Source organism: Oratosquilla oratoria, chromosome 18 (assembly GCF_046742065.1).
Source record: "Oratosquilla oratoria isolate Oo_2021 chromosome 18, ASM4674206v1, whole genome shotgun sequence".
Taxonomy (NCBI): domain Eukaryota; kingdom Metazoa; phylum Arthropoda; class Malacostraca; order Stomatopoda; family Squillidae; genus Oratosquilla; species Oratosquilla oratoria.
In genome coordinates, this window is record NC_134794.1 from 35,327,253 (window position 1) to 35,337,252 (window position 10,000).

The following is a 10,000-nucleotide window of genomic DNA, read 5'->3' on the forward strand; positions in this document are numbered from 1 at the left end:
TTTGGGCCTTTATGGATTTGAAAAAGGATTGTGATAGGGTAAGCAGGAAAGTACTGTGAGAGGTATTGCAGATATATGGGATAAGGGGAAAGTTGTTATGAGCAGTCAATAGTTGTTACGAGAGTAGTAGAGCCTTTGTTAAAACTAGAAATGCAGACAGTGAGCGAGTGGTTATAGGTAAAGGTGGGACTTCGCCAGGGCTGTGTTATGTCGCCTTGGCTGTTCAATTTATAAATGGATGGGGTAGTGTGAGAAGTAAGTGAAAGGGTAATGGGCCAGGGATTGGAAATGGTTAAGGAAAATGGAGAAAAGTGGGAGATAAGCCAGTTGTTGTTTGCCGACAACACTGCGCTTGTAGCATGATCAGAGGAGGGATTAAAGAAGCTAGTGACGGAGTTCGGAAAGGTGTGCGAAAGGAAGTTGAAGATAGATGTGGGTAAAAGTAAGGTGATGAGATACACAAGGGGAGAGGATGGCAGCAAATTGGAAGTGAGTATTAAGGGAAAGAGCCTGGAGGAATTGGCTAGCTTTAGATATTTGGGTGCGAATGTTGCTGGAAAGGCAGAAGCGGAGGTGGAGATAGGATGTGGATTGAAAGAAGCAAGTAAATGACCTTTGGGACTAAAAAGTGTAATGAGAAATATATATATATATATATATATATATATATATATATATGTATATATATATATATATATGTATATATGTATATATGTATATATATGCGTATATATATATTTATATATATGCATGCATATAAGTATATGTATATATATACATACATATATATATATATATATATATATATATATATATATATATATATATATGCGTGTGTGTGGCTTTTTGTTTAAATAAATAACTAAATGATGTTCTAAGTAGATGAAAAGAGTATGCAGAAGAAAATATATATTTTGCTGGAAGAAATTTTATTGATTTACAATGTGACATACCAGCTCAACAGTTATGGAGAAAGAAGTTGAGATGGTAATATATTTGATGGATAGGAAAAGGCAGAAGATAAAGATGGAGTGGCATTAGAGATGGTGGAGGCAGTGGTGAAGTTTACAGTGGATAAGATCGTTCATCTGATAAATAAGACACATGAATCGGGATAAATTTCATAAATGATGATGAGATTAGTTTTCATTGCATTACCTAAGAATTTGGTAGAATAGAATGCACAAAACATTTTACTATTAGAATATCAAACCAGATAGAAAAATATACTTCTTCTAATAGTAATGAAAAAAATTGCATTGTAGTAGAATGAAAAATATTATGGGAAAATGCAAAATTTTACTTAAAAACTATTGTAGAGGGGATAGTAGAAAAACAGAAGAATGTATTCCTGTCTTTCGTAGACTTGAACAAGGCCTATTACACTGTAAGATATAAAGATCTCATAGAGATACTATAATGACAGAAAATTGATGGTATTGATTTAAAATAAGTCGGAAATCTTTCAAACGAAAGTGGAGTGGAATGAAATTGGGAAGATTTGTATAGAAATGTGTTTTATCACCAAATTTGTTAACACTTTCTAGCCAGCTAGTATTGGACTATGTTAAAAAAATAAAAGTGGCAGTCAAAGTATGGATGATATCAAAGATAATGAGAAAACTATTCGTTTAGTCCACACAAAGAAAAACTGCAACAGCTACTCTGAGGTTTCCAGAATGCTCTTTGGTGACAAAGGAAAAGGTAACACTAGAAGCGCAAAATAGGGCTAGAGTGAAGCCTGGTGAAATTAATTAATTAGTTTAATAATCGGAGACATAATTTGACATGATAGACAATCTGACAATCATAATAAATCACGAATAACTATAGGATAATCAGTATCTAAAAAGTTCATAAATGTATTAAAAAGAGTACGCATGAGCTGAGCTGCATTCCGAGGTAGATTGTAACGTAATCATGTAAAAATGGACAGCCAATCTTGATATGATGAAATGGATAGAGGCATAGGAACTGTGACCCATGGAAAGAATTATGAAACTATCATGGGCAGAACGTGGTTGTAAATAAGGAAGTGCCGAGAAGACCAGAAATAAACAAGTCAATGATAGGTGAAATCAGATTACATCAGTTATCAATCCTGGGATACAATCTGCAAAATAGGAGAATGATTTTTACTGGGAATAGCTGAAGATAAAAGGGAAGGAGGAAGGCAGTGTACCGAGATTGTGGATAATTTGCTGCAGGACGTTGCAGATGGGAAGTGTGCACTTGAACTGATTACTGCAATGGAAAAACAAGAAGTCTGGCGTTCCATGGTCGCCGATGACCGAGGCACAGCACGCCGGTATGTTAATTCAACTGTAACCTACCCTGAATCTACGTTACCATAAAACGAAGAAACAAAATAAGCTGATAGAGAACAAAGTCTTACATGGGTTCCGTAACCATAGCAACCATTCAATATGTTCCTATAGAAACTGAGTTTATGTATCATAATTCCTTCATCTTTCATCACATGCTCCGTACTATATTATATCCATATTCCCCTTCCCTTTTTCTCCTTGATCTATTCTGAAATTGTTTGAGGTATGGAAACAATAAGAAAAAAATAAATAAATATAAAGAACTCCTGACTGAATAAACTGACCTTTGTGACAATCAATCACAAACTTTGGAAATACTACTGATTTCGCCTTTTGTTAACGTGATGATGAAGATTATATTAAAAACAATAGAGAATGACGAGCACATGATGCCAAAATCCATCGTTTAGATAGTATGACTGGACGTAAGTAACTCGTTACACGTGGATAAAAGCTTGTTATAGTTCAGCTTATAGTTTCATGTATCCTTATGTATCGTGGTTATTCACATTATGAAAATATGATATTTCAATTTAACAAATAAATATTTTCCCTTTTTAAGTTGCAGTGAAGTAATAGACATACTGAAGTAAAGGTGTATGTAAAAGTAAAAAAAAAATGGTACTTTTTTTTTTAAAGATATAAAGAAGGAAAGTTAAACTCAACATTTCATGCACACAGCAAATGATTATGAAGCTGTTTTAGTGCAGTGATGCTGCAAAATAACTGAATGGATTAGGTACACTGGCTAGAACACTGAACACAGGTACAGAGAATTCTTCTCTGATGTTGGGTAATATTGAGTGAACTAAATTGCAGAAAATAAGCAGCGTTGTACAATAGTACATACATCAAACAAGATCTTGAATTTTTATTGGGGCAAGTAGGTTAGTGAGGAATATAAAAAAATAAATAAATGCAGAAAGCCATAATCAGTCTTTGTCAGGTAGTATGTGCGTAATTTTTCTTGTGTGGTGTGTGTGTGTGTGTGTGTGTGTGTGTGTGTGTGTGTGTGTGTGTGTGTGTGTGTGTGTGTGTGTGTGTGTGTGTGTGTGTGTGTGTGTGTGTGTGTGTGTGTGTGTGTGTGTGTGTGTGTGTGAGTGTGTGTGTGTGTGTGTGTGTGTGTGTGTGTGTGTGTGTGTGTGTGTGTGTGTGTGTGTGTGTGTGTGTGTGTCTGTGCACGTGTGTGCGTGTGTGTGTGTGTGTGTGTGTATGTGTGTGTGTGTGTGTGTGTCTGTGCACGTGTGTGTGTGTGTGTGTGTGTGTGTGTGTGTGTGTGTGTGTGTGTGTGTGTGTGTGTGTGTGTGTGTGTGTGTGTGTGTGTGTGTGTGTGTGTGTGCGTGTGTGTGTGTGCTCGCGTGTGTGTGTGTATGTGCGTGTGTATGTTTATGTGTGCGTGTGTATATATGTGGGTTTCTGTCCTCCTGCCTATAGTCTGTCTGTCCATCTGTTTGTATGTCTACGTCTGTCTCTTTGCCTGGCAGTATATCTTCATCTCTGTCTTACGGTCAGCCTATGTTTTTCCTGTCTGTGCATTTACATATTTGCATAGTATATCTCCATACATATATGCACACACTTTTGTACGATAGAAGTTTGAACGTTTCAGATAAGGTCACGAAGGCTCACAATTGTTGCAGAAGACGAGCAGGTAATTGCAAGGCCAGGGTGAATCATACAGTGTAGGCTTGCGTGTGCAATATAAAGCTTACATTCAGAAACAGGCAACCACTTGATAAATCGCACGTTTACATCCAGCTCGTATCGTGTGATGACCTACGTTGTGTCCTGCGTAAATCCTAACTTATGACTGAGTAATGATGTCTGTGCATCAATTTTGGCACATCTTCTGAACGTTCCCAGTAGAAAAGAAAAAGAGGAGTAATAGAGGGCACCAAAGGTATCAGGGCCCTTGATAAAGTGGAAGGACTTAACATAAGGAGATTAACTTGGGGGTGGGGGGAATGGTCTTCGGTGAGGTCGGAAAGGTGAAGCGTTATCGAGGTATAAGGAAGAACCATGCAATCTCCTTCTACTCCTCCTCTTCTTCTACCCCAACCTACTCTCTCCCCTCTTCCTCCTCCTCTTCTTCCTCCTCCTCCCACAACCTCCTCCATCTCTTTTTTTTCAGTTTCATATTTCCTAATCTTTACTCCTCCACCAACTTTTCCTCTTCCTACTCATTCTTATTCCACTACTCTTTTTCCTCTACTCTTCTTGCTCTCCCTCTTGTTCCACCTTCCTTTTCTATTCTTCATTTATATCCATTTTTTCTTTTAAAACTCTGTAAATTTCTCATTTCTTTTTCCCTTTCTCTTCACTCCTCTTTTTCTCTTCTTTTCTCTTCTTCTTGCTCGTCCTCTTGTTCCTCCTTACTTTTCTCCTCTTTATTTATATCCATTTTTTTCTTTTTTAAAACGCCCTATCAAAACTTCTCATTTCTTTTTTCCCTTTCTCTTCACTCCTCTTCTTCCTCTTCTTTTCTCTTCTCTGCTATTTTCCACCGTATTCTCCTTCACTCCCTCCCCGTACCCCTACTTTTGTATTCCTATTCTTCCTTCTTTTCTTCTTTCTCCATCTCTCCTTCTCCAGTATCTCCTAATCTTTTTTATTAATTCTTTGCATTTTCCTCAGTCTCTCCTTCCTTTTCTCTTTCTATTGTTTTTCTTCCTTTTTTATTCTTTTCCTCTTTCTCAATTTTCGCCCCTCCCCCCGTTTTCTTTCTTCTGTCCCTCATACTTTTCAACGATACAAAGAGCATTGAAAGTGGCAAACACTGAAAAAGGAACCCGTTATGAAAGGTTCTCAACCAGAGTGTCTAACAAAAGGAGGAACGGTTATAATGAATTGGCTAGTGAGGTTCTTTGGTATGTTTCTAAGGCATTGATGGAATGTGCTAGAGATCTGGAGTTTATTCCTTTCCTTATGCATTCCTCTTCGTACTCTCACTCTCCCTTCTCCTATTCTTCATCCTTCTTCTCCCTCCTGCTCCTTCTCACCTCCTTCCTCCTTACCTTTCTTCTTCACGACCTTCTCTTCCCTCTTTCTTATTCATCTCCCCTCCCATCTTACCTTTCATCCTCCACTTTATCTCTCATCTCTTAGGTGTGACTTCCTTTGTTCCTCTGAGAAGGTTAAGAGGCCTCCCTTGGTATTCCACTCCGCATTCCTGTTCTTGGGAAATGGGAGCATTGCCGGCCCATAAGACTTCGTCTTATTCACTCGATCTCTTTCTCTTGGGGGTCAAAAGGTGGAGGATGGAGACGAAGGTTGGGGTAAGCCACGAAGAAGAAGAAGAAGAAGAAGAAGAAGAAGAAGAAGAAGAAGAAGAAGAAGAACGCGAAGAAGAAGAAGAAGAAGAAGAAGAAGAAGAAGAAGAAGAAGAACGCGAAGAAGAAGAAGAAGAACGCGAAGAAGAAGAAGAAGAAGAAGAACGCGAAGAAGAAGAAGAAGAAGAAGAAGAAGAAGAAGAAGAAGAAGAAGAAGAAGAAGAAGAAGAAGAAGAAGAAGAAGAAGAAGAAGAAGAAGAAGAAGAAGAAGAAGAAGAAGAAGAAGAAGAAGAAGAAGAAGAAGAAGAAGAAGAAGAAGAAGAAGAAGAAGAAGAAGAAGAAGAAGAAGAAGAAGAAGAAGAACAAGAAGAACAAGAACAAGAACAAGAACAAGAAGAACAAGAACAAGAAGAAGAAGAAGAAGAAGAGCAGGAGGAGGAGGGATAGAAAAAATTAGGAGAAAAAGTAACAGAAAAAAATATGACTAAGAACCTGGACGAGAAGGCAAAATTGAAGAAGAGATAAGGTAGAAGAACAAGAAAAATATTAGAAAGAAAACAAGTGAAACGAAAAGGACTACGAAGAGGAAATGTAAGAGAAAGACTAGAAGGAAAGAAAATTGAAGAGTAAGAGTAGGACGAGAAGCAGTAGAAGAGGAAAGGGGTCAAGGAAATCTTGGAAGATGTCAAAGGAGAAAAAGAAGAAAAAATAAAGGAAGCCAAGGAGAGAGAGGGAGAGAACGTAGAGGAAAATGCTTAGTTTGCAAAACAATTTCCCTTGATGAGTTTCTTCATTCGGGGAAATAAAAAATGAAATGACAGGGAGCAAGATTGGATGAATAGAGAGGTGGTAGGTAGGGTCGTGCCATTTTTGGTGAGAAACTGTCTCACACGTAAGGCGGTGTGTGCTGACGCATTGTCGTGATGAAGCCACCACTCTTCATTTTGCCACAGGTCGGAGCGTTTCCGTCTCACTACGTCTTTCAAACGGCTCAAAACAGCCAAGTGAGGTTAACATATGACCAGGAGAAACAAATTCTTTGTGGGCAATTCCTCTCACGCCGAAGAAACAAACCAACATCATTTTCACATTGGACTTCACTTGGCGCGCTTTTTCCGGGGGGAGGGGGGTCGTGGCGACTTTGGATGCTTCCATTGACTTGACTACTGCTTTGTTTCTGGATCGTAGTAGTACCACCAGCTTTCGTCAATAGTGATGACCTTCGGAAAAAAAAAAAGTCTGGGTCAACTTCTAACCTTCTTTCAGTTCCTGTCACTTATTCATTTGTGACTGGTTTCGATGATCCGTGAGCAAGCAAGGCACCAATTTCGCTGCAACTCTTTTCATCCCCAATTCCTCAGTCAAAATTTTTGGCAAGAGCTCCAGGACACACCAGTGAAATCAACAAGTTCGTCAATTATTCGGTGATGGTCCTCCAAGATCAGTTCATGAATTTTCGTGATGTTTTCATCCGTTCGAGAGGTTGACTGTCGGCCTTAACGATATTGGTTTTCCAGCGACAATTGACAATTCCTAAAACGCGCAAACCATTCGTAAACTTGTGTTTTGCTCATGGCAGCTTCTTTGTAAACTGTTGAAGCATGATAACTGTTTTGGCTGCCATTTCTCCCAGCCAAAAAATAATAATAATAAATAAATAAATAAATTATAATAATAAAAAATAATAATAATAATAGATTAATATCACGACAGCACGCTACTCCTTCATTCCATTCATCGTAAAAGTAGACGGAAATGCGCTACACACCTCAAACCAAGGGCAAACCACGGGCCGTACGTCTTCCCACGCCAACCCCAGTGAGAAAACTGATGTTTGACAGGTGTCTCATGCAGAATCTAACAGCGGAAGGCTGAATCATTACGAGTTTGTTCCACAGAAAACTATTCCGGTTATTTATGGGTAACTCCTCGTATAGTGCTGTCGGCATTTCATACAGTATCTTCTTAGCGTTCATTCCCAAAAGTCTATTTCTCATTACACTTTTTAATCCACTGCTTCTCTCAGTCTACATTCTACCTCCAGCTTCACTCCTCCCTTTCTCACCTCATGGATCCCCAAGTATCTAAAGCTATCTATTTCCTCTAGCCTTTCTCCCTTATTACTCATTTTCAATTTGTTGCCATCCTCTCCCTTTATACATCTCATCATCTTTCTTTTACCCACAATTATCTTCAGTTTCACCCTTTTTGCACTCCTCCAGTCCTCCGGCACTCTACCCTCTTTTGGACAAAACTTAAACAACCTCACCAACAAGTCCACCATGAATGCATCTCGCTTTTTTAGATACTCCACATGACACCCATCCAACCCAGGTGATTTGCTTGCTCTCATTATTTTAATAACTGCTTTCACATTACCTTTCCTTGTTTCTTTCTCACTTTCCTTATTCATCACTGTCATTTTTTTAGTGCCTCCTACTACAACTACCTTTCCCTCCCTATCCTCCTTCACATTTAGCAGCTCCTTAAAATACTCTGCCCATCTTCCTCTTACCGCCGTCTTTCGCATTACTATTTCTCCATCTGCACCTTTTCTCTTTTCTTCTCTACTTGATTTACCTTCTCTTCTCCTCTTAATTTCCTTCCATTTTTTATACTTTTGAAATGTTCTGTCACACCCCTACTCCATTTTACATCTGTTATCCTATTTGCCTCCTTTATCTTATGCTTTCCTTCTCTCTTTTTTTCTTTGTACCTCTCATATATTCCTCTCGTTCCATTTTGCAACTAGTCTATGAATACTTGTTTCTTCTCTTCTACAACCCTCTTTGCTTCTTCATACCCCCTTTTACTACCCTTTCTTCTATTTCCCCATCTTTCTTCTTCCACACACCATCTTTGCACACCTTGTGACTCACTTCTTGAATCCTACCCGTTCTTCCTCCACTCCTAGCTCTACTATATCCCTCACTTCCTCCCACTCCTCTCTCAGCTTCTTCTTGTACTCCTTCTCCTTTTCCTTCTCATTTAAGTAGTTTACTTTAAGCACCTCCCTACTTTATGTCCTTTTCCTCTTTCTCCATCTATCCTCTATTCTCAACTTACCTTCCATCAAAAAGTTATCTAATATTCCCTAACGCTCTCCCCTAAGAACATATATAGGGCTCCCTACAGAGCATAGCCACATATCGTTTTGTCTGTGTTAGAGGAAATCTCTACCCATAGAGAAATGATGCTACTTTATTATACTACAACTCTTCATCTGTTATGCTACCTCCCACACTCTTAATAATGGCATGTATCACTTCTCTGGGTGTGCATTTTCCTGTTCGCTATGCCTTGTGGTAGGGGTGTAATAATACGACCACCGAGTGTTCCCATTTGAGGCGTAAAAGAATACGCAAAGGGGAAGGAGAATAAAGTAGGCATACTGCTCTCTGTATCCCCAAAAGTGACATTCTAAAAAAAAAAAAAAAAAAAAGGATAAGAGGGTCTGGGAGGAGTTTTCCAACCAGAGTCCTAAAGTTTGGGTCTTAAAATGTGCGTGGGTGTGGTACAGATGAGAGTATATATAGTACTAAATCATAATAATCATTGTTGCATGTCACAGTACGCATCATCTATAACTTCAATCTAGCTCGTAATTAGAAAATTACAGTTAGACTATCAAATGAAAAACATGGATGAATAATTTCTTCCAGTGAAATATTGCTACAACAAAACCAATAATATAAAGTACTGAAAAATGGTTCTTGATTTCAATATGCATCATATATCAAAACTCTGATCAAAAGACATCTAAATTTCTGAAGTTGGCACAGTACCACTTTGAGCTTCCTAACATAACCTCACTCAATATAACCTGATATGATAAAGTTTATGGATTATAAATACCATCTATCTATCTATCTATCTATCTATCTATCTATCTATCTATCTATCTATCTATCTATCTATCTATCTATCTATCTATCTATCTATCTATCTATCTATCTATCTATCTATCCGTCCGTCCGTCCGTCTGTGAGAGATTGGGTGGTGGGAGTAAAACAGAGACGATCTAGGAATTTATTTACTCTAACGTTTCGACCAAGATTGTCTTCTTCAGAGAGATGTACAGAAAGTTTTTACATGGGTTACAATTTACATCACTTCTATAGGGTACTCGGTCAGGTTACAGCGCCCGGGCGGCGATCAGTTGTCCCGTGCACGACCCGTTTTGTCCCGCCCAGCACGAGGACACTTTGCCACCTTTGCCAAACAAACAAATTCATCTCTTCCGTTGGAGTTTTCATTGGTATTTGTGTATGCAGCTTTGATTGTTTTCCTTGTCTTCTTCTTCAATTTTTTTTAAGAACTTCAGCTGATACACTATATATTTATGTTTATACTAGAAAAAGAAATAGAGGTTTATACTAGAAAGACAGCCAGCAAAAAACTGAC